The sequence below is a fragment of the Camelus dromedarius genome, chromosome X, assembly GCF_036321535.1.
Source record: "Camelus dromedarius isolate mCamDro1 chromosome X, mCamDro1.pat, whole genome shotgun sequence".
In the NCBI taxonomy this organism is placed as follows: domain Eukaryota; kingdom Metazoa; phylum Chordata; class Mammalia; order Artiodactyla; family Camelidae; genus Camelus; species Camelus dromedarius.
Window position 1 is genome coordinate 75,735,264 of NC_087472.1, and position 24,942 is coordinate 75,760,205.

General features: G+C 36.3%; 1 long non-coding RNA gene across 3 annotated transcripts; it reads right to left on the reverse strand.

Annotated features, from left to right (window-relative positions):
• Positions 1 to 33: 33 nt before the first annotated feature.
• On the reverse strand, positions 34 to 23,915 carry LOC135320151 (uncharacterized). 3 transcript variants are annotated; one of them, XR_010379399.1, is made up of 4 exons: positions 23,855 to 23,915; positions 2,621 to 2,847; positions 377 to 580; positions 34 to 219 (listed from the first exon to the last, which is right to left on the reverse strand). It is a non-coding gene; the product is annotated as an uncharacterized LOC135320151 (long non-coding RNA). The 3 variants fall into 3 exon arrangements; XR_010379398.1 differs by lacking the exon at positions 23,855 to 23,915 and adding an exon at positions 8,289 to 8,368; XR_010379397.1 differs by lacking the exon at positions 23,855 to 23,915 and having other exon boundaries at positions 2,621 to 2,955.
• Positions 23,916 to 24,942: the final 1,027 nt, after the last annotated feature.

Consider the following 24,942-nt stretch of genomic DNA (forward strand, 5'->3'; position numbering starts at 1 on the left):
AATATAAGTGAACATTTTTATACTCACAAGGAGATGACTCTCCTGGTTTTCTGCCTTCTCCTTTGGCCACTCGCTTTCCATCTATTTGAATGACTCCTTCTCTTCTTGGTAGTTTTCTTCCTGGTGTATCAGGTAAAGACTTCTAATTCATCTCCTCACTGACATTTTTATGCTGCTCCTATGTTATGTGTCGGCCTGCCAGACTCCAGGAAATCCAGTCTGAAATATAGTAAGCATCACTGAGTGTTTGTTGAAACCTTCTTCCAACCTGGAATTGGTAACGTCGATACCATAATTGGGTTGTTGTATATTAGGTGCCCAGTAAAGTTTTCCATTGCACTATGAGGTACTGAGGGAAAGGGGAATTTTGACTCACTTTTCAGGGTCATTTCACATTATAGCCAGCAGTCCACACCACAGGACATAACTTGGGTTAGCATTTCTCAGAACTCAGTCATTCCTCCAGCACTCTTAAGACTGTTGACCCTGTTGAGACTGGATGCTGGAGAAGGGTATGGCTCAGTGGTAGAGCGCATGCTTAGCATGCATGAAGTCCTAGGTTCAATCCCCAGCACCTCCTCTAAAAAGGAAAAATTAAAATAAATAAATAAACCTAATTTTCTCCCTCCCCGCCCCCTCCCCCCCAAAAAGACTGGATGCTATTGTGCTGGCTTTTTTTTTTTCTCATATTTTCAGTAAAAATGAATGGCTTTTAAGATGAAAATGGAAAATCCCAGGAGCCAAAGGGCCTCTGCCTTTCCAGGTGGAGGCCTTTGCCTTTCAAATCCTAGCTCAGGGCTGAAGGGTCTTGGTGTATCTCTGACACAGACTTGCATTAACTCAATTCGGTTTGTTCTGTAGCAGGGACTGTCCCTTCTTCAGACCTAAAATGCACCCTCCACTCCAGGGCATCATTTCCCAGGGTTGGGAACAGAATAGCAGAATATTAAGTACATGGGGTAAGGAGCCAGGCTGCCTGGGTTCAAGTCCCAGCCGTACATTTTAATGTAAGCTCTCTGAGATTCAGTTTCCTCATTAACAAATTTGGGATAATAACAGATTGTGGTGAAGGTAATGATTTAATACACTTAAAGAACTTAGAACAGTGCCTGGAATAAACTAAGCACCTAATAAATGTTAATAATAACAACTCTAAAAAAGCGCTTTTTCTTTTTTTTACATTTTCATTTTAAATTTCAAAATAAAATAAACAGAATGAAATGAATAGATGTTCACACTGCTAAATACTTCACAGGTATTCTCTCATCTCATTCTCAGAAGACAGCTCAGAATGCATGAAACTATTTCCGTTTTTCAAGGTGAGTAAACTGAGATCTGAGAAGTTGGGAGATGCACAAAGTCAGAGAATAGCTATGCTATGGACTTAGGATGGAAACCCACCATAGTAGGATGCCAAGACCCACAAGGATCACTGAGCAAGCAGTACAGGCTCTCCTCGACTTAATTATCTACCAACAATGTCCCCTTCCTTTTCTCTCTGACACAGCTTTCTGGAGTTTACATCCTGTCTCCTCTCTCAGCCAATTTATCATCCCTGAGACATCTCCCCAGATCCCATGGCAAAATGCTCAGGACACCCAAAGAGATTAAGCATAGCCTTTTTCTTCCTGAAATGTAGTTATGTTTTCTGCCTTTGGGAGACAGGACAATTTATTTGCAGTTTCTGAGAGGGAAAAGTCATTGCTGTTTACAATGTCCTGCTGTCATCCAAAAACAGTCCTGAGGAGGGTCTTCTATTGCAGAAATGGTTTCTGGTAGAAAGAATGCAAATCAGAAGCTTAGAGTTGGCTTCTGTAGAAACAGATGATAGACGGGAAGGAAGGAGGGGTCGCTTCTATTCTTGGGGAATCAAGAAGTCTGATAAAGGATGGAGGATTGAGAGGGAGGGAAGAAAGGAGGGTGGGAGTCGGGGAGAGAGGGAGAGAGAGAGAGACGGGGGAGGGAATTGGGCAACTGCCAATAAAGGAAGAAATCTGGGCAGGAGATCAGAGTATTTTGAGGAAAATTTACAGTGATTTTCTATGGAATGTGGAATCAGTGCACTCCCCATCGTCCCACAAAGGCCTTGCTGTGGCTGTGATATGCTTATGTTTCCTGCCGAATAAAACACAAATATCACTATTAATCTTTTCATGCCCAAGTAGCACTAAATCAGTCCGAGTGTCACCAGTTTTCTGTGTTCCACACTTTTGGCAGCTCTTACTTTCAGGAAAGAGAAAAGGGCTTTGAAGTTAGACAGGCCTGGATGGAAAAGTTTCACATGAAGGTGGTGGACGAGGGGAGCAGTTAACAATCTTGTCTATAATAAGCCGTTGTGCATTTCACAGCCTGAGATAATTCCTCAGTCCTGGATTATGGCATCTTTTACAGAATGGCTGAATAGTACCCGCCATTCCAGGAAGAGCGTTCACCCTGTTCCTCTGATAGCCACACATGAGCTTGGAGGGAAGCATGCCCAGATCCCAGGAGTCTTCAGGCCAGGGATGGGGGCAGTAAGACCAGGGTCAGGAACACTGCCATTCCTATCTTATCTTTTTGTCCATACAACTAAATCCTGGACCTATTTTGCATTTATGTGCTTTGTGCTATGAGGACTTACTAAGTACCAGGCTGTAAATGATTCACTTTGACACTCGCTGGAAAAGAGCAGATGGTACCAGCAGTGGCGTAGCGACATCCAGTGGATATTGGAGGAAACTCCACAATCTTGCATAGGGTCTTATGGAAACCAGCGTTCCGTGGGCTCCTTTTCAGCAAGTCTGGAAATATTCCTGAAGCTGCCAGAAAGCAGATGTCTGTCTCCAGAGGGTCCAAGAACTGAGCCTTCTGACATCAAAAGATACTTCAGTTACAATGCTTTCCTCCGCAATAAGAATTCCAGGCATCAAGTCTAGGTACAACTACACACAGCAGAGTTACTGTCTCCTCTGTGTCTTTTTTTGGAGGGGGTGGTAATTAGGTTTCTTTATTTAATTTACCTATTTAATTAGGTTTACTTATTTACCTGTTTACTTTTAATGGAGGTACTGGGGATTGAACCCAGGACCTCGTGCATGCGCCCTACCACTTGAGCTATACCCTCCCTCCTCTCCTGTGTCTTTTTTGAAGAGCAAGAAAACCCTTCCCAGAAATCTACTGGCCCCAAAATTCTATTTCCAATTTCATTTTTCTGAATCCGAATAAGATCTTGACCTATATGGGATAGTAGCAATGAGCTATCCTCATCCATCCACTGAAAATTCAACTCCTGTCTTTATGCCATTTTAAACAGCTCTAATCTGTGTTGAATGATGAGGAAATGACTGGGACAAAGGTTTTGTATTGGTTTTTGAGATTCCCAAACCTGCCTGCCAGGCACAGCGTTAGATTCTGGGATGCAAAAATGAGCAAGGCAGGTAGGGTTCGTGATTTCTGCTAAAAGAGACAGAAAAAAAAAGTGATTTCTGCTAAAAGAGACAGAAAACAAACAAACAAAAAAGAAACTATAGCAGAGTGTGTAAGTGCTCTCTGAGATACAAGACCTTCAGGATTCTTGAACATCACACAGGATGGAAATCCCTCCTAGTTTAGAGTAGACTCCCTAAAGAAAGAGATTTATAAGCAGAGACCTAAAAAGACAGTAAAAGACAGACAGAAAAGTGTGGGATTGGGGGGAGGTGAGTTTTTCAGATAGTGGGAATAGCATACCTGAGGTCAGAGAAAGCTTGGTTCGCACAAGGAACAGATCTCTCCCCTGGTGCTATTAGTACCCTGAGCTTGTTTGCTTACACGGCATCCCTTCCTCCCCATATGCACACCATACCATGAGAATCCTGTCACATTTTGAATTTTTTGAATCTCAAGTGCCCTAATCCAGGAATAGGAACTCAGAGAGTTAGGGACCTGGTGAGGGATGGGGAATTTAACATGTATGTTTTGTTATTCGCTGAGTTTTTCATTCTGTGAAAGATTTCTCATCAGAAATAAAATAATCAAGTATGCAATTGGTTCACATGGTTGCAAATCCCAAACATAAAAAAAATGCACCAAAATAATGGTGAAACATAGAAACTATCATGCCAGCACTCAGAGTGGTCCACAGTCAGCCATTATTGTGTGTTTGTGCATCTTTGCAAACTTCTGACTATGCACATGTGTGCACACTCACTCACACACATACATACACACATACACACAAATTTCTCTATTTCAAAAGCTGGTTTTTTCATTTGGCCTTAGAAGATGAATAGATTTTATGTCAAATCATAAAATTTGCATATGCCTACATCATCATTTTTAATGTTTCCATGATATTCAGTTTCACAGTTATAACATAATTCATTTATTCACCTCCCACACTGACAAACATTTAGGATTTTTTTTTTATGGTTGTCTATGCTTCTAGTGCTGATTTCAAAGAGCAGGGTACAGAACAGTGTGCACAGTGCTGCCACTTAGGTAAAAATGGAGGGAGTCTATTGATCAATATACTTAATTAATTGGGAAAGTTACTAAATTCTTTACCAAGTGAATGTTACAAACTATTTTTAAAAATCCATAAAAATTCAAATTGTGTCATTTATTCCCACACGAGTGTACTGTAATAGAAATAACCTATAATGCCTGTTACACAGAGAAGCCTACCCCCTTCCACCCTTCCACCCTCCACTGCCTCCAGTCCCTGCCTACCACCCAAAGAATTTTTAAAAACAGGTTCTCCAACCCATCCCTTTGCTGTAACTTCATGTCCAGTGCCCTGTAATCTCCTGTACTTTTTCCTCATGAAGCATCCATCACCAGCAATCACCACCCTAGGAGTGTCAGCCTTCTACTGTGCAGATGTCGCCCAGTGCCAAGGGTCCTAGTGTTTTGGGAATCCCAAGAAGTAGTGATGGATTTTGTGGGGGGTAGAAATAATTAAGCCATCACACCCATCACACAGAGATACCTGCTCCCCACCCTCAATCCTCCATCCCCACTCTTTTCTCCACCCCCACCTTAAGAATGAATTCAGGATCCATTTTCCCTAATATACCCCTTCCAGATAACCTGACAACCAAGACATTTTGCTTTCAGGAAAAACCGCTATAGTCAATCATCTCCATTTTCTGAAGAATCTACAAGGAGCATGGCCCCTCTAGCATGTCAAGAGGGTTCTTCTGTCTCTGGTTTTTCCTCTGTCTCTCCCAGAGTGTCCGCTTATTTTGAGGTTGTGGACAAAGGATGTCAAAGGAGCACTTGAATTTATAAGTGTGCAACAGCACATAGCATGGATTTGATGGACTGCAGAGGGGAAGGGGAGGGAAAGAGAATGGTTTAGTAAGGGAAAGCGTTATGTTCTTACCATGTCTGTATTTTTTTAACTGACGTATAGTCAGTTTACAATGTTGTGTCAATTTCTGGCGTACAGCATAATGTTTCAGTCATACAAGTACATACATACATTCCTTTTCATATTCTTTTTCAGTATAGGTTACTACAAGATATTGAATATAGTTCCCTGTGGGATACAGAAGAAACCTGTTGTTTATCTGTTTTATATATAGTATCTGAAAATCCCAAATTCCCAATTTATCCCTTCCCATCCCTCTTCCCTCCTAGTAACCGTAAGTTTGCTTTCTATGTCTGCGAGTCTGTTTCTGTTTTGTAATTAAGTTCATCTGTGTCTTTTTTTCCCTTAGATTCCACATGTGATATCATTTCTTTCTCTGCTTGACTTACTTCACTTAGTTTGACAATCTCCAGGTTCATCCATGTTGCTTCAAATGGCATTATTTTATTACTTTTTATGGCTGAGGAATATTTCGTTGTATATATATACAACTTCTTTATCCAATCATCTATCAATAGACATTTACGTTGTTTCAACAGCCTTGGCTGTTGTAAATAGTGCTGCTATGAACATTGGGGTGCATGTATCTTTTCGAATTAAGAGTTCCCTCCAGATATATGCCCAGGAGTGGGATTGCTGGATCACATGGTAAGTCTATTTTCAGTTTTTTGAGGAATCTCCATACTGTTTTCCATAATGGCTGCACCATGTCTGCATTTCTGTCTAAAATTGTCTTTCTGTTTCTTCTTTTCACAAATAAGCAGGAAATAGTGTCCTGTAATGGGCTAAGATCATGGATACTGGGGCCAGACTGATGCTTGGATTCATATTTCAGCAACACCATTTATTTGCTAGTTGTGTAAATTGACTAAAGTCCCTCATGTACTCCTGTGTGATATTCAAAAAGTAAGAGTACCTACATCATAAGGTCGCTGTGAGGATTAAGTCAGTCCATGCACATGGAATACTTAAAACAGTACTGGCATATCCTAAGTGTTACATAAGTGTTAGTATCAACCTTTCTGTGCAAATCAGTTCAGAGGTATTGGTTTAAAATCAGTGTCCAGAGGTTTCAGACATCCCTGTTTACATAGCACAGCATCCTCCAGAATAGAAACTAACATTCCCAGTGTTGAATTTATATGAGATTCTTTTGCTGTAACGTGTGTGTGTGTCCATCCAGGCTGTCTGGAATGAATGAATAGACAGTTAAATTTTTTAAAATCTTATTTCTGTGTTTCCTGCCCGAGTCTGTTTTGGAGCTACACATTTTGTCAATAAAATTTCCATGCTCCAGTATAATATTTAGAAAAAACTAGTGGAAGCTTGGATTCCTACTATGGTGAAATGAAATGGATACTGGGAAACAGAACTATATTGTTCTTTAAAACTATATTTTAACATTTACCCACTGATTTCCATTTGCATCTTGCCTTTGGATACAAAAGATTATTTTGTCCAGAAAGGAAGTTTTCATGACTTTGTTTAACTATAGTTAACAATGTTCCAGCAAAAGAAAAAAAGATAAAGTTTTAAATTGCAATATATCAAAAACTAGTCATTTCAGCATTATTCTCAGAAAAGCTATTGTGGAGAGTAGGGATGGAGATGTTACAATGTTTAAAGTTGTTTTTAAATTCTAGCTCAAGGACTTAGATTTTGGGAAAGAAGCCAGGATGCCCCAAAGGGAAAAAAAAACTCAAGGATGAGGAGGAGCTATCTGCTGTAGACTCATGTAAGGGGATTTTTTTTTCAAATTAGCTTTCAATATTGGGGAAATTTAAAATGTATATTTAATTATTTGAAAATGGGAAACAATTTCATTATACTGTTAGATTCAGTTTTTAATCATGCAGTTAAGTATTTGAGTGCAATGGATCATTTCCCATTTCACAGCATGTAGATAAATACTCAATTTCAGATGATAACAGTAATTCAATTATGTTAGAATTGCTGAGATACAGATATTTTTATTCCTAAGATTGTCATCCACATCCAATACAGTTTTTCCTGAAAAATACAGGCACCTCACAGGGCATAGCATCCCTATAAAGTATTCTTGATCAAAATCAAAATGCTTTTCTCTGAAATCAACAAGGTTGTGTTCTGTATTTCCAAACTTCCATTGGTGAAGATGGAGCATGGAACCTAAACAACAAAAGTAAAAGACACTACAGGAGGGATGGGTACCTTACAGAGTTTAAAGGACATGGGAAATGGAGCTGCTTCTTCTGTTCTGTCCTTCAAATAGGGTCCATTCTTCAGAGAGAGCAGCTTCCCAGAAACAGTTTTTATCTGGGAAAGAAGAGATGATGTCCTACCTGAAAGCCCTGTGCCACTCACAGCTAGAGAGAACTGCCATCCACAGAATTCCCTTGTAGTGACATGGATAATTAAAAATCCAATAGAAATTCTATCTTTCTGGACAGAGGATTAGTTAAAGGGAACCTTGAAAGACAGAGAATATAGAGAGGAAAATCCTGGAGAGGAAAGTGTGTAATAAGGCAATATCCAACTTCTGTGAATGGATTTGTATACATTTCAGACTTACTGTTAAGTAAGACACGTACAGGATAGACCCAAAGTACCATATTAAGATACTTTGAACTTAACTATGCCATAAACCACCACTCAAGTCTCAGACTAAATCCTGAGAGGTGCACGTGTGGGACAGTCAAAACAGCATAGCAAATTGAAGTGAAAATGGAATAATCATTCAAAGAAGGTGAGACACGACTTTTAGTTTAAACCTAACCAGGTTCATTTTTAGCTAAACCAACCAATCAAGCCGAAAAAGTATTCTCCAGAGGATACCAGTAGGATCCAGAGTCTAGCAACATAATATTCAAAATGCAATACAACTGTCTGCTACAAGAATATAATCCAAAAGTATACTACATATCAAGAACAAGGAAAGTTTGAAAAAAATGTAAGGAAAAATTCAACATGTACCAACCTCGAGGTGACCCAGATATTGGAGTTGTTAGATAAAGAGTCTAAAGAAGGTATTATAACCATCTTCCATGGGTGAAGGTGGAGTGAAGGTAAATGCTGTTAAAATGAAAGGAAAGGTTGATGTTTTAAGGAGAAAAATAGAACTGATTTTTAAAAGCCAAATGGAAATTTTATGAATCAAAAATACAATATCAGAAATTTAAAAGATCACTAGATGTGCTCAAAAGAATAATAGAAATGATAAAGACAGTCTCAGTAATTTGAATTAGATACATAGATAAATTAGATAGATACATAAATTCAATCCTGTGAGCAAAGAGAAAAAAAGATGGAAATAAAATAAGCAGAGATTCATAAATTGTGGTATTCAATGGACTCCAAAAAGGAGAGGAAAAAGATATTGGTACAGAACATATATTTCAAGAAATAATTGCTGAAAATTCCTAAAATAGGTGAAGTACATAAATATACAGATTCAGGAAGGTCAGCAAATCCCAAAGATTATAAGCTTAAAAAATCATGCTCAGAAAAATCATAATCAAACTTCTAAAAACCAAAAATTAAAAAAAAAACTTAAAAATGGCCAATAAAAATAATGTGATGCATATCAGGGGATAATGATTCAAATAATAGTGCACTACTCCTAAGAAATCATGGAGGCCAGAAGACAGTGGAGCAATACCTTTAAAATGCTGAAAGAAAATAATTGTCAACTTGGAGTTCTACATCCAGCAAAAATATCCTTAAAGGAATGACATTTAAAAGAATGACATTCTCAGATAAAGGAAACACTAATAGAGTTTGTTACTGGAAAAACAAGTCTAAAATAAATGGTGAATAAAGTTTTTCAGACTGAAAGAAAACAGTAAGAATAGAAAACTTTGAACTTCAGAATGAATAAAAATACAAATGTAAATGTCTGGATAAATATAGTAGACTATTTTCTGTTTTTAAGTTTTTCAAAATATGTATGGATATAAAAAGAAAAACTTATAACATTGACTAGTGAGATTTTCATAGTATGTAGATGTAAGATATGAGACAACTATAAACATATGACAACTATAAAGGAGAGATGATTTTAACTGAAATGGTAAAACATTAACTGAAGTAGATTGTCTAAAGTATATACATTTTAATCCCTAGAATAACCACTAAAAATTTTAATATAGAGACAGTTAAAAAAACAAAAGAATGAAATGGCATATGAAAAATATTCAAATAATACAAAATAATGGAGTAAATGTTGAACAGAAAAACAAAAAAATGGAGGAGAAAAACAACAACAAAAATAACAAAAAGCATACAATAAAATAGTGGAGCTAAATCCAACATATCAATAATTATATTAAATATAATGTTCAAAACAAATTAATTAAAAATAGATGTCAGATTAGGTAAAGAAAAAAAGATTAAACTATATGTCATTTATACAAAACCCTCTTTAAATATAATGACATGAATAGGCTAAAAGTAAAAGACAAAAAAAGATATGCTATGCAAAGTCTAATGAAAAGAGAGCTGGAGCAGTTAAAATAATAGACAAAGCAAATTTCAGAATAAGAAAAAGTATCAGACATAATGATGAACATTAATTAATGATAAAAGGGTTAATTCACAAAGAAGGAATAACAATCTTAAGTATGCATGCACCTAAGAACAAAACTTCAAAGTGCTTGAAGCAAAATCTGATAAACATTGAGCAGAAATAGACAAATTCATAATGATACTTTCAAAATCAGTACTCTTTCACAAATCAATAGAACAAGTAGTCTGATAATCAGCAAGGTGATAAAAGACCTGAGCAATATCACTGACCAATTTGGCCTAATCGATATTTATAGAATGCCACCTAATAACAGGATAATAGATGCTCTTTTAGGTACACATTAAACATTAAAGAATTCTGAGCCATAAAAGAAAAGACCTTAACAAATTTAAAAGAACAGGAAGAATATAAGATATATTCTTAAACCACAGCATCATTAAACCAGAAATTAATAACAGAAAACTATCTGCGAAAGCTTTAAATATTTTCAAACAAAACTACACACTTATAAATGACCCACAAGTCAAGTAGGAAGATTCAAGACAAATTTAAAAAACATTTAGAATTGAATAAAAATGAAATATAACATTTTTAAAATCTGTGAGATATGCAAGTTGGAGTAGCCCCATTGCTTTAAGGTTCTCCTTAAAACTAAAAATCTTCAGACATAACACTAGAAATATGAAAACACTTGAAAGGTGGAAAGAAGTCAGGCTGCCTAAGGACCTTGCAACTCAAGGAACAATATGGGTAGTGATTTCCTGAGTTTCCTTATTGCCTCTGTTATATTCCTGATAGACAGACAGAGCTCTGCAGAAGCCTCCAACCCAGAACTGCTAACAGGCTCCAAGAAAAAAGCTGTTCTTCTTAGCCAAAGGACCAGAAAAGTGTGACCTAACAATAGAAAACCTTTTCGGCAATATCAGCACTACTCCAGGCAAAAACTAAAGGAAAAACTGCATCCTCCTCCCCTCATTGTGGCAGTCCTGTAATTCCTTAACCCAGTGGTATTGGTGAAGCTGAGCAAGGAGCTAATGTTTCATTTCCCACCTGGCAGAAGCAGATAGTTTCAGTGTGCCAAGAAGCAAAATGATCTCCATTTCCACTTGAAGGAAGCAGGCAGTGATGTTTTAATGATTCTCATACAGGGATTGTGTCTATGGATGGTGTGAAGTGGCGCTGATCTTCCAACTCTCAATTGGTAGAAGCAGGCAATGCAGATTCTCCTGCCAAGATACTGTCAGTGGGGTCCAGTAGTGAGCTGGATGTCCACCACCTACGGAAGCAAAGAGGCTTAACAAGGGAGTTCAGGCTGGAGCTAGTCACCACTATTCTTCACCTGCCATTCCTGCCAGTGTCAGAAGGGCCAATTGAGGAGCAGAAGTCTCAACCTCCCCATTCACCATCAATGAGACAGAACGAAATTGTAAGGAGAAGCTAGCTGGCATTCCACTTTCCTGCTACCCATGACATTGTGTCAAAAAGGCCAATTTTGGGATCTGGGCTTATAATGGCACTCAGAGGAAACAGATAAAGTGAGACTTGGTGCCCTATTACCATCATGAAGAAGTTACTGATGTCAAAGGGGAAGCTGAATCTCCCCTCCAGCAGTCTGTAATGCGGCAGTGTGAGTGATACTGACTTTTGCCAGGGTAGTATAGGTAGGGACCAGCAGGAGCTGAACATACACACTCACTTGGCCCTTGTGTTAAACCTCAACAGGAATCATGCTTGGTTTAAAAAAAAGGGGGGAAGATTAAATAAATAAGACCTAGTGCCTCATAATACCTAGTATGTCCCATACACAATATAAAATCAAATGTTATATGAAGAACCAGAAAAATCATAACACAAATAAGAAAAGACAATCAATAGATAACAAGACTGAGATGAACCAGATATTGGAAATTTCTGATAACATAATAAACTTAAAAAAAAAACACCTCACATTCAGTGAGCCTCTCCACGGCTCAATAATAGAGTAGAGATCACAGAAGACAGAATTAGTGAAATTGAAGACATATCAATAGAATTTACACAACCTGAACAACAGAGAGAAATTAGGCTAATAAAATGAAGAGTTCCAGTGGCTTATGAGACAATAAAACAAGAGCTAGCTTTTGTATCATAAAAGTCCCAAAAGGAGATGAGAGAGAGAGAGAGAGTCAGACTGAAAAGTATCCAAAGAAATAATGGTTGAAAACCCCACAAATTTGGCAAAAGATATAAACACAGAGATTCAATAAGCTTAGTGAACCCAGAATAGGATTAAGCTAAGTTCACATGAAATTTTCTCCCCAGTATACCATATGTTAGATCATAAAACAAGTCTGAATTAATTTTAAAAGACTGAAATCATACAAAGTACACTCTGACCATAATGGAAAGAAACTAGAAACACACACAAGAAAAAGTGGAAAATACACAAATATGTGTAAATGAAACAACACACTCTAAATAGCCAATGGGTCAAAGAAAAAAATAACAAGTTAAATTTTAAAATGTTTTGAATTGTGTGAAAATGAAAACACAACACGCCAAAAATTATGGGATGCAGTGAAAGCAGTGCTCAGAGAGGAAGTTTATTGCTTTAAATGTCTACACTAGAAAATAATCAAGATCTCAAACTAATAACATAACTTTCCACCTTAAGTAATTAGAAAAAGAGAAAACTAAACACAAAGCTAGCAGAAATTAGGAAATAACAAAGATTAGACTAGAGATAAACAAGAGAGGAACAGGAAAACAATAGAGAGAATCAATGAAATAAAAATTGGTTTTTTGAAAGGATAAATAGCATTGAAAAACTTAGATTGACCAAGTCTAATAAAAAAGATTAGGTACAAAACTAGAAGTCAACTACAAATACAAAAATGGGAAAAGAACAAACACATGGCGACTAAACAACATGCTATTAAAAAAACCAGTGGGTCAATGATGAAATCAAAAAGGAAATCAGAAAATGCCTTGAGACAAATGAAAATGGAAACACAAGTTTCTCAAATCTATGGGATGCAGCAAAAGCAGTCATAAGAGGAAAGTTTATAGTGCAACAGCGCTTCCTCAAGAAACAAGAAAAATCTCAAATCAACAACCTAACCTCCCACTAAAAGAACAAAGCCCTAAGTCAGCAGAAAAAAAAGAAATAATAAAGATCAGAGAGGAAATAAATAAAATAGAGATCAAAAACAAGAGAAAAGATCAGTAAAACCAAGAAGTGGGTTTTTTTTGAAAAGATAAACAAAATTGATAATCTTTTAGCCAGGCTTACCAAGAAGAAAAGAGAAACAACTCAAAAATAAGAAATGAAAGAGGAGAAATAACAACTAATACCACAGAGACAGAAAAAAAAAATCATAGGAGAATACTATGAACAGTTATATGTCAACAAACTGGACAATCTAGAAGAAATGGACAAATTTCTAGAAACATACACTCTGCCAAGACGGAATCAAGAAGAAAGAGACAATTTGAACAGATTGATCACTAGAAGTGAAACTGAATTTGTAATTTAAGAACTCCCAGCAAACAAAAGTCCAGGACTGGATGGCTTCACAGGGGAATTCTACCAAACTTATAAAGAACAAATACCTAGCCTCAAAATAGTCCATAAAAATTGAAGAGGAGGGAACACTCCCAAATTCATTCTATTAGGCCACCATTACCCTGATGCCAAAATTGAAGCAGCCCTTTTTACAGAAAATGGCAATCTGATTCAAAATACAGAAAACAAGGGATTTAAAGCTGCCAAAACAATGTTAAAAAAAGAAGAAAGTTGGAGGATTTATATTACTCAGTTTAAAAAGTTTTTATAAATCTACAGTAATCAAAACACTATTACTGGCATAAAGACAGACATATAGTTCAATGGAATAAATTTGAAAGTTCAGAAATAATCTCTTAAATTTATGATTAATTTTTAACCAAGGTGTTAAAGCAATTCAATGGGGAAAGGACAGTTTTTTCAACAAATGGTGCTGGGAAGACTGACATCTGCAAGACAGCTGAATAAGATGCCCTTTGCTTTTATCTCCCCTCAACAACAACAATCTAGCATCCACCCACAAACAAGAGTGCTTTTGTGGGAGCTGTGGGATCCAACATCATACATCAAGGGACTCAAGAGGATATCTGCCCATCTGTGCATTGGGTAATAGGCATATAGACTTCGATCCTGGCAGCGGCCCATGAACTGGCACCAGCCCCTCTCAGCCATAGATTATGCGCCCTTGGAAATAAATGTCTTAGACAATCACCCATGGACAGGAAGCCTTCATGGAAGTCCACACATGCTGGAGTCCAGCAGAGAATTCCAGCACACTGTTGGAGAAAAAAAAAATGAGTTTGACTGCATTGGAGAGGTTAAGAGAATCAGTTTGACTTTACCTGTGTTATCTCTCTCCCAAGGCAGCACAGTTTAGTGCCAAGAGACCTTCTCGGCCTGTGATTTCTCCTGAGGAGGAAAGTGAGACCATGTGAGTAAGTGTCTAGCTTCCCTAGCTGTGTGGGATGCTCCCAAAGAGGCCCATTTCTCTCTTGCACCCAGAGTACTGAGTTGTGAACTTGATGACTGGAGAGGGGACAGGAAGAAGCTGGGAGAGCAGCAGATAGGACTATCAGAGGGCTTTAAAAAGGAACAGATCCTACTAACTACATTGTAAACTCCATTAAGAAGTCTGACTATAAAACGCTGGGGAAACCTAACTTGCCAATCTTCCCCAATGGAACACAGGCACCTCCAGCCCTCCATAGATCTCACCTACACAATCCCTGACCCTGTGGCCAACTTACCATGTGGCCAGCTCCCATATGTGTACTTGCAAATGTGGAAAGAGCAAGTCTGGCAGATGGCTAGTGAGCATATGCAGAAAGATGTCCCAAATGTGTGAGCCAGGGAGAGACCACAAACTTCAGATTTAGTACCATCCTTGAGAAAGCAAAGGGAGGATGTCAGGACCCAGTCTGGTATGTTCCGGAAATAAGAGAAGGCATATATGCTTAATATTCTGCAACAAGAGGGAGCAAGAAGTGTGAAGTAAGCATATTCATAGAAGGTCTGAGAAAAACTCAGACTCACTAGCAGGGCAGACAGAAGGTATTTCTCTCCCAAAGACAGTAAAGACTGGAGGAGGTGACAGCTACTTCATATGTGAAGACAGCAATACAGACTGCAAGGAGCATGAAAAATCAAGGTAACATGACACCACCAAAGGATCACAATAATCTTCCAGTAATTGACACAAGAGATGTGAAGATTTGTGATTTACTTGATAAAGAATTCAAAATAGCTGTTTTATAGCTTCCTTTGCTCCCCGCATTTTATTGTGATTTTTCCCTTCTACTGGGATTTTCTTTTCTGTTGTTGTTTTACTGAAGTATAGTCAGTTACAGTGTGTCAATTTCTGGTGTATAGCACAATGTCCCAGTCATGCATATATATATATAAATATTCATTTTCATATTCTTTTTCATTAAAGGTTATTATAAGATACCGAATATAGCTCCCTGTGCTATACAGAAGAAATTTGTTTTTATCTATCTTTATATATAGTGGTTAACATTTGCAAATCTCAAACCCCCAAATTTATCCCTTCCCACCCCCCTTTCCCCTGGTAACCATAAGATTGTTTACTATGTCTGTGAGTCTGTTTCTGTTTTGTGGATGAGTTTGTTAGTGTTCTCTTTTTTCTTTTTTTTAAGATTCCACATATGAGTGATATCATATGGTATTTTTCTTTCTCTTTCTGGCTTACTTCACTTAGAATGACCATCTCCAGGTCCACCAGGTTGCTGCAAATGGCATTATTTTATAGTTTTTTATGGCTGAGTAGTATTCTATTGTATAAACATATCACAACTTCTTTATCCAGTCATCTGTCGATGGACATTAAGGTTGTCTCCATGTATTAGCTATTGTATATAGTGCTGCTATGAACATTGGGGTGCATGTATCTTTTAGAATTAGAGTTCCCTCTGGATATATGCCCAGGAGTGGGATTGTTGGATCATATAGTAAGTCAATTTTTAGTTTTTGCGGAATCTCCTTACTGTTTTCCATAATGGCAGCATGGTACCTTTACAGCAAAATAGCTGTTTTAAGAAAGCTCAATGAGCTACAAGAAAACACAGAGAAACTATTCAACAAAGTCAGGAAAACAGTGCATGAACAAAATGAGAAGTTTAACAAAGAGATAGAAATAATAAAAAAGAATCAAACAGAAATTCTGGAGATGAATAGTACAATAAATGAAATGAAAAATGCAATAGAGAGAATCAACGGCAGAATGGATCAAACAGAAGAAAGAATCTGTAAGTCAGAAGATAGGACGTTTGAAATTATGTAAGTTAGAAGACAAGTTCTTTGAAATTATCCAACCAGAGAATAAAGAAAAAAGAATGGAAAGAGTTAAGATATCCTATGTGACTGATAGGAAATTATTTTTAAAGATCTGAAATTACTGGAATCATGAGAAAAAAGACGGAGAGGGAAGAAGAAAGCTTATTTAAAGAAATAACAGCTGAAAACTTCCAAAATCTGAGGACAGATTTGAACAACCAATTTCATTAAACTCCCCAAACAAACTCAACTGAAAGAGATCTTCTCCAAGACACATAACAAAACTGTTAAAAATCAAAGGCAAAGAGAGAATCTTAAAAGCAACAAGAGAAAAGAAGCTTGTAACTTATAAGAAAACCTTCATAAGCCTATAAGAGGATTTCTCAGCAGAACCTTACAGGCCAGGAGAGTCAAAGTGCTCAAAGGAAAAAAAAAAAAGCTGCCAACCACCAATACTCTTTCTGGCATAGTTGTCCCTCAGAAATGAAAGAGAGTTAAAAGACTTTAACTCTCAGAAAAACAAAAGCTGATGAAATTCATCACCACTAGACCTGCCTTACAAGAAGTGGTGAAAGGACTTCTTCAAGCTGAAATGAAAGGACAACAATCATTAATGTGAAAACATATAAAAATACACAATACACTGGTATCTGCTCAAATTCAGAATATTTAAAAGTTTTAATATGATGATTTGTTAACCACTTAACTCTAGCATAAAGGTTAAAGGACAAAAGTATTTTAAAATAACTATTACAACATTGTAAATTGACTATATGTCAATAAAAATAAATCTGTGAAATAAAGAAATAAAATAAAATAAAATAACTATAGCTATAATAACTGGTTAATGACTACATAATAAAAAAGGTAAATTGTGAAATCATTAACATAAAAGAGTGGGAATAAAAGGATAGAGTTTTTGTATGCAATTAAAGTTAAATTGTTATCAGTATAAAATAACTGTCATAAGATGTTTTATGTAAGCCTCATGGTAACAAGAAAGTAAAAATCTACAGTAGATCACAAAAGATAAAGAGAAGGGAATCAAAGCATAGCACTACAGAAAATTATCAATTCACAAAGGAAGGTGGCAAGAGAGGAAGAAAGGAACAAGGGAACTACAAAACAGCTAGGAAATAATTAATAGGACAGCAATACTAAGTCATTACCTATCAATAATTACTTTAAATATAAATTGATGAAATTCTTCAATCAAAAGGCAGAGAGTTGCTAGTTGGATGAAATAACAAAACCCAACTACATGCTACCTACAAGAGGTAGTTCAGCTTTAAGGACACACATAGGCTCAAAGTTAAGGGATGCAAAAAGATATTTCATGCAAGTGGAAAGAGACAAATAAAGCATAGGAATATAATATGTATATCAGACAAAATATACTTCAACTCAAAAGCTGTGACAAGAGACAAAGAAGGTCATTATATAATGATAAAGGGTTCAATTCATTAAGGGTATATAATAAGCATATATATGTACACAATATTGGAGCACCTAAATATATTAAGCAAATTAAGCAAATACTAACAGATCTGAAAGAAGAAATGGACAAAAATACAATAATACTACGGGATTTCAATATCCCACTTTCAACAATGGATAGATCATCCAGATGAAGACCAAATAAGGAAACACTGGGCCTGAACCACACTTTAGACCAAATGAACCTAACAAACATATACAGAACATTCCATCCAAGAGCAGCAGAATAAACATTCTTCTCAAGTACACACTGAACATTCTTGAGAAGAATGATCATATGATAGGTCATAAAAACAAGTCTTAGCAAATTTGAGAAGATTGAAATCATATCAAATATCTTTTCCAACCACAATGATATGAAACTAGAAATAAAGAACAAGGAAAACTGGAAAATTCACAAATAGGTGGAAAGTAAACAACACACTCCTGAATAACCAATTGGTCAAAGAAGAAAGCAAAAGGGAGATTTTTTTAAATCTTGAAAAAAATAAAAATGGAAACACAGCATACCAAAACTTGCGGGATGCAGCAAAAGTATTTCTAAGAAGGAAGTTTATAAGCAATAAACACATACATTAAGAAAAAAGAAAGACCTCAAGTAAACATCCTAACTTTTCACCTCAAAGAACTAGAAAAAGAAAAACTAAGCTCAAAGTTAGCAAAAGAAAAAGAATATGAAAATGAATGTATGTATATTCACGTATGACTGAAAAATTGTGCTGTACACCAGAAATTGACACAACATTGTAAACTGACTATAACTCAATAAAAAATTTTAAAAAATTTAAAAAGAAGATACTGAAAGGAGAAAACAAACATCAGGACAGAAATAAATGAAATGGAGACCAGGAAAACAATATAAAAGATCAACAAATCCAAAAATTGTTTTTTTGAAAAAATAACAAAATTTACAAGACTTTAGCTAGACCAAGAAAAAGAAAAGACACAAATAAGTAAAATCAGAAATGAAAGAGAAGACATTACAACAAATACCATAGAAATACAAACGATCATAGGAGAATACTATGAACAATTGTGTATCAATAAATTGGATAGCCCAGAAGAAATTCTTAGAAATATACAACATACCGAGAATAAATCATGAAGAAATACAAAATATGAACAGACAAATTATAAATAAGGACATTGAACTGGTAATTAAAGACCTCTCAAAAAGAAAAGCTCAGAACTAGATGGTTTCATTGATGAATTTACCAAACATTTTAAATAATTAATGTCAATCATTTTCAAACTCTTCCTAAAAATTGAAGAGGACAGAACACTCCCATACTCATTTTATGAGACCATCATTACCTTAATACACTACAAGAAAAGAAAACCACAGATCAATATCCCTGGATGAATATATTTGTAAAATTTATCAACAAAATATTAACAAACCAACTTCAACAGCACATTAAAAGGATCATACACCATGACCAAGTGAGATTTATTCCTGGGATGCAAGGATGATTCAACATAGGTAAATCAATAAATGTGATGCATAATATTAGTAGAATGAAAGATAAAAATCATATGATCATGTCAATAGATAGAGAAAAAGCATTTGACAAAACAGAGCATCCTTTCACTCCCAAATAACTGTGTATAGAAGGAACATACTTCAACATATTAAAGGCTACATATGAAAGCCAACCAATGACATCATATTCAATGGTGAAAAATTGAAAATATTCCTCTAATATCAGGAAGAAGACAAGGGTGCCCACTTTCACCACTCCTATTCAACATAGTACTGGAACTCCTTGCCAGAGGTGTCAGGCAAGAAAAAGAAATAAAATGCTTCCAAATTGGACAGAAAGAAGAGGAAATGTTATTTGCAGATGTAATGTTCTTATGTGTAGAAAATCCTAAAGATTCCACCAAAAAACTTAGAATGAATCACCAAATTCAGTCAAGTTGCGGGATACAAAATCAACATACATAAATCAAAAAACTTTCTATACACTAACAATGAAATATCTGAAAAAAAGAAATCAAGAAAACAATCCCATACACATTAGTATCAAAAAAAATACAGAGTGGTGGTTACCAGGAGATGGGGGTGGGGGAAAAGGGAAGGTATTGGTCAAAGGAGTCTTCCAGTTGTAAGAGTAACACATTCGAGGTGGCGGGGGGGAATCTGAAGTACAGCATAGCAATTACAGCTAGTAATACCGTATTGCTAACTTGAATGTTGCTAAGAGAGTAGATCTTTTATGGCTGAGTAGTATTCCATTGTATAAATATACCACACCTTCTACTCAGCCATAAAAACCGACAACATAACGCCATTTGCAGCAACATGGATGCTCCTGGAGAATGTCATTCTAAGTGAAGTAAGCCAGAAAGAGAAAGAAAAATACCACATGAGATCGCTCATATGTGGAATCTAAAAAACCAAACAAACAAACAAACAAACAAAGCATAAATACAAAACAGAAATAGACTCACAGACATAGAATATAAACTTGTGGTTGTCAAGGGGGTGGGGGTTGGGAAGGGATAGACTGGGATTTCAAAATGTAGAATAGATAAACAAGATTATATTGTATAGCACAGGGAAATATATACAAGATCTTATGGTAGCTCACAGAGAAAAAAATGTGACAATGAATATACACATGTTCATGTATAACTGAAAAATTGTGCTCTACACTGGAACTTGACACAACATTGTAAAATGATTATAAATCAATAAAAAAATGTAAAAGTACAAAAAAAAAGAGTAGATCTTAAATGTTCTCAGAAATAAATAGGAAATAGTCATTATGTCATTATGGACATGTTAACTAACTCTACTGTGGTAATTATTTTGCAATATATGTGTATCAAATCATCACATTGTACACTTTAAACTTACACAACATTATATGTCAATACTACCTCAATAGAGCTGGAAAAATGGTACTGGGACAACTGGACATCTGCATGCACAAAGACAAATTTAGATCCTTACTTCAGACCATACAGAAAATTAAACCATAACAGATCATAACGCTACATGTAATAGCTAAAACTATATATAATACTTTTGGAAAAAAACAGATTAATATCTTCATGTTCTAACGTTAGGCAATGATACCTTGAATACAATACTAAAAACCTACTCCACCAAAGGAAAAAAAAATGTGACTTAAGAAAAAACAAGTCACACTCTGGTAAAAATATTTGCAAATCACAAATCTCATAAGGTTCTGAATATTAAATATAGAAATAATTTATATAACTAAATAGCAAAAGGACAAATAAACCAACCAAAACTGACCAAACATTTAAATAGGTATTTCATCAATGACAATATATAAATATTCAATAAGCACAATGAAAAGAAACTCATCTTTACCCACTAGGGAAGTACAAATCTAAACCACTTCATACCCACTAGAGTATGATTATAATCAAAATGACAAACAGTAAGAAGTGTTTATGAGGGTGTAGAGAAACAAACTCATACACTGTAGGTGATAATGTAAAATGAAGCAGCTATTTTGGAAAACAATTTGTCAGTTTATTAAATGGCTAAACATGAATTTACCATATGACTTTACACCTAGGAATTTACTCAAGATAAATGAAAACATACGTCCCTACAAAGACTTGATGAATGTCTTCAACATCATTACTCTTAAGAGCCCAAAACTGAAAACAGCTCAAATGTCTATAAATTTGTGAATGTTTACAACCTGAATATATCCATGCAAAATGCTATTCAGCAATAAAAAGATCTCAGGATTGTTAAATGTTACAACATGGATAAACCTCATAAACATTATTCTAGTAAAAGAAACTAGACACAAAAGACTACATATTGTATTTATTCAATTTATATGAAAGGACCTTAAAAGGCAAGTCTATAGAGACTGAAAGTAACTTAATGGTTGTTTGGGGCTGGGATGAGAATGGAGATTGAGTGCAAAAGGGCACATGGGATCTGGGGTAGAGGTATGAAGAAATGTTCTAAAATTTGATTTTGGTAATGGCTGCACAACTCTGTAAATTTACGAAAAAAACATTGACTAGACACTTAAAACCAGTGAATTTTATGGTAAGTAAATTATACCTCAGAAGTATTAAAACAACATAAAACTCAAAGAAGGCAAAAGGAAGGAAAAAGAGTAGAAATCATTACCATTGATAACAGAAAAGTAATACAAAAAATTAAAGGGGGTATATCTCAATGTTACAGTGCTTAGCATGCACAAGGTCCTGGGTTCAATCCCCAGTACCTCCGTTTTAAAAATCAATAAAGATAAAAGCTAGTTCTTTGATAAGATCAATAAAATTGATAAATTTCTAGCTAGACTGACCAAGAATAAAAAGAAGACACCAAATACCAATAAAAGAGGGGCTGTGGCTACAGACTCTACCGAGTTTATAGGACAATAAGTAAATATTATAGTCAACACTATGCTCAGATGAAGTGTTCAGTCCCAGGGTTATTTTTTGCTTGTGTGCTCAAGACTTGCATAGCCAGCACCCACTTTGACTATTGTCCCAGCAGCTTTGATTCCCTTCTCTTTTCTCACTAAGAAACTCCCCCAAAGTTTGTAATCTAATTTCTTCTCAAGAGTTTCTACCAGCTCTTTATTCTAGAGACTTCTCAGATCCTCCAGCAACTTGTCTGGCTAATTTACACTAGTTTTCAACCTGAACCGTATCAGTGTTTTAGTTATACTGTGTCAGGGAAATTTGTTTTCAACTTTTGTGAGAGTGAAAAAGAATTATGTTCCCAGGTGCCTCCTGTAAGAAGTAAAGATCCCTTGTTGAAGACCTAGTTTGGGCAGTGATCATGCAATATGGGGCTTAGACAGAGATATAAATTGGTCACCTATTAACAGGGATGAGTGAAAAATCCTGAAGACACAGTGGATACAGGGAAAAGAACGAAGCTATCAGTGGATGAGATTTCATATGTGGAATTAGGTAAGTGAAGTTGATGGGGAGGTCATCTCTAGTTTTCAGGTTCTTTGCCAGAGAATTGAAAGAATAGGAGTTTCTGCTATCACCCAGAGATCAGAAAATTGTAGCAAACTCCATGAATCCTTTGCATCTATGAGGATGACTGGTAAGGGAAAACAGAAGTCCCTGCAAAACCCATGTTCACCAAAACCAAGTATAAGCCACTGTAGCTGGAAAGAAAAACGGCGTCTGCTTCCCTTGTACCTTCCAGATCTCATAGGAGGTCATCTTTTTAGCAGAACATATAAAAACATTGACATTCCTGCTGACAAGGGGGTTGAGGTCTAGGAAAAATACATGTATTTTCCAGGTCTCCAGCCACCAAGATCCAGGGGACAAAAAAAGAAATGACTGGGAACGAATGTTCATCGCAAGAAAAACACAATGTCTCTTTCACAACATTTTGGGAAATATAGTCACATGTAAATATGGGCTCATTGTGACAAAAGCTTACCTTACAGTGAGCTTAGTATCTAGCTTGTTTGTTTCTTGTTTTAATATGGACTCTTTAAAATAAGTTTATTACATTGGATATTTAACATAAGCAGATTTTTTTTGGACATTTGAGATATGTTAGCTAACACCAGCACAGGTTTGGAAGTGTGAAAGGACTCAGTTAAACCCCAGTTTGGCACTTTCCTAGCTGTGACTGGAGGCAAGTTATTTTTTTCTGAACCTTAATTTCTTCATCATTGAAATTATAATAAAGATACTTATGTCACAGGGTTTTTGTAATAATTAGCAGTTAAGACTGTCTCCTATTCACTACATTACTAAGGGAGGTATTCCTGCCCTTGCATTATGGGGGTGGCCAAACACATGACACCGAATACTTAACAGATGAGATTCAACAGCAATTTATGAGTCACCTATATTCACAACCTGGAGAAAGAGGACACCTCATGCCACGCCAGGCCACATGGGAACACAGTAGACAATCAGTGCTGTATGAAGCAGGCTTTGTAGTATTAAGATGGCGGGGTGCCCCCATTTCCCATGGAAGATTTGATTGGCTTGTCTGAATAATTCCGTAGGCAATCTGCTACTCAGGGATAAGCAGGAACTGTGCCTGGTCACCCTGATAAGGAAGGTTGTTTGACAAAGGGATTTTATCCATGGGATAAGTGGGGAGGGAAACTCATGGTTAGGCCATTCAAGGCCCTCCCAATTTCACCATATGTCAAGGTAGTACATAACACTGAGCTGTAATTTTTGGTCTTACCTTACAGATCCATAAAGTGTCTATTACATGATGGGAATTTTTTTATAGGCATCTTGGTAACTGCAAACAAAGACAAATATTTTTTTTTTAAAGTTGAGGATGATTCGTTCTGTGATGTAGGTTGATATTGAAAGCTATAAGATTAAAGCAAAAGCTCCTAAACTAAACATCTAGTTGAGATCATTGCTGACACAACATTACTGTAATTTGGGGAAACGAAAACACAGCTACTTACTGGGGAAAAAAAAATGGCCCTGAAATGTACAACCTAAAGTGAAATAAAATGAAAGGAAAAAGCTGTTTTCCTTCCAAACAGATTCCCAAAAAATAGGTCCTGAATCAGAGTCTGTGGTCATAACCACTCTACCACTGGTGCTTGCCAATGAGGCATCACTCCAGAATAGGCTGATTGTACAGAAAGGCACTCAAAGCTTTTACAAATGAACAGGGAATGCAAGCTATTTTACTTACTGACCGTACATTCTAAGCCCAAAAGTAGACTCGTGTGAGCTTTTATTTTTTTTTTTTCAATCTTAGGAATCTGTGAGATTTCTGAGGCTGCTTGGTGACCCTGGGAAGCACATGCACCCTCTGTGCGGACTGGTCCCATGAAGCCTCTGCCTGATAGCATATACTATCATACCGGTAAGTGAACAATCTTTTCTACTAGTTTTGTTTGCTGTCCCTGCGGGGAAAGAAGGACATCCTCTCTATCTTCAGGGTGAAAATGACTATATCAGCAAAAGCGTCAGGGTGTGAATGACACTATCAGTCCACAGGTACAATATATAGTGCGTGCACTATGTACCAGACTCTGCTAGATGTGTCACCAAATTGTGTCGCTGTCCTACCAGACTTGATGTGTGACTCAGAGGATGCCTGTTTAATAGGAGCTGTGACTCAGAAAGATGCGAGTCTAAGATGTCATAGGAGCTATGACATAGAAATGATAACTACGTTAAGGTGTGTCACTCAGAACCTGCTCAGTCTATGATTCTCTGTACTACAGGTTATAAATTATGGCTCAAATGTTAATTTTTCAAATGTGTCTTTAGGAAAAGGCCCATACAGGAATATTCTGGTAAAAA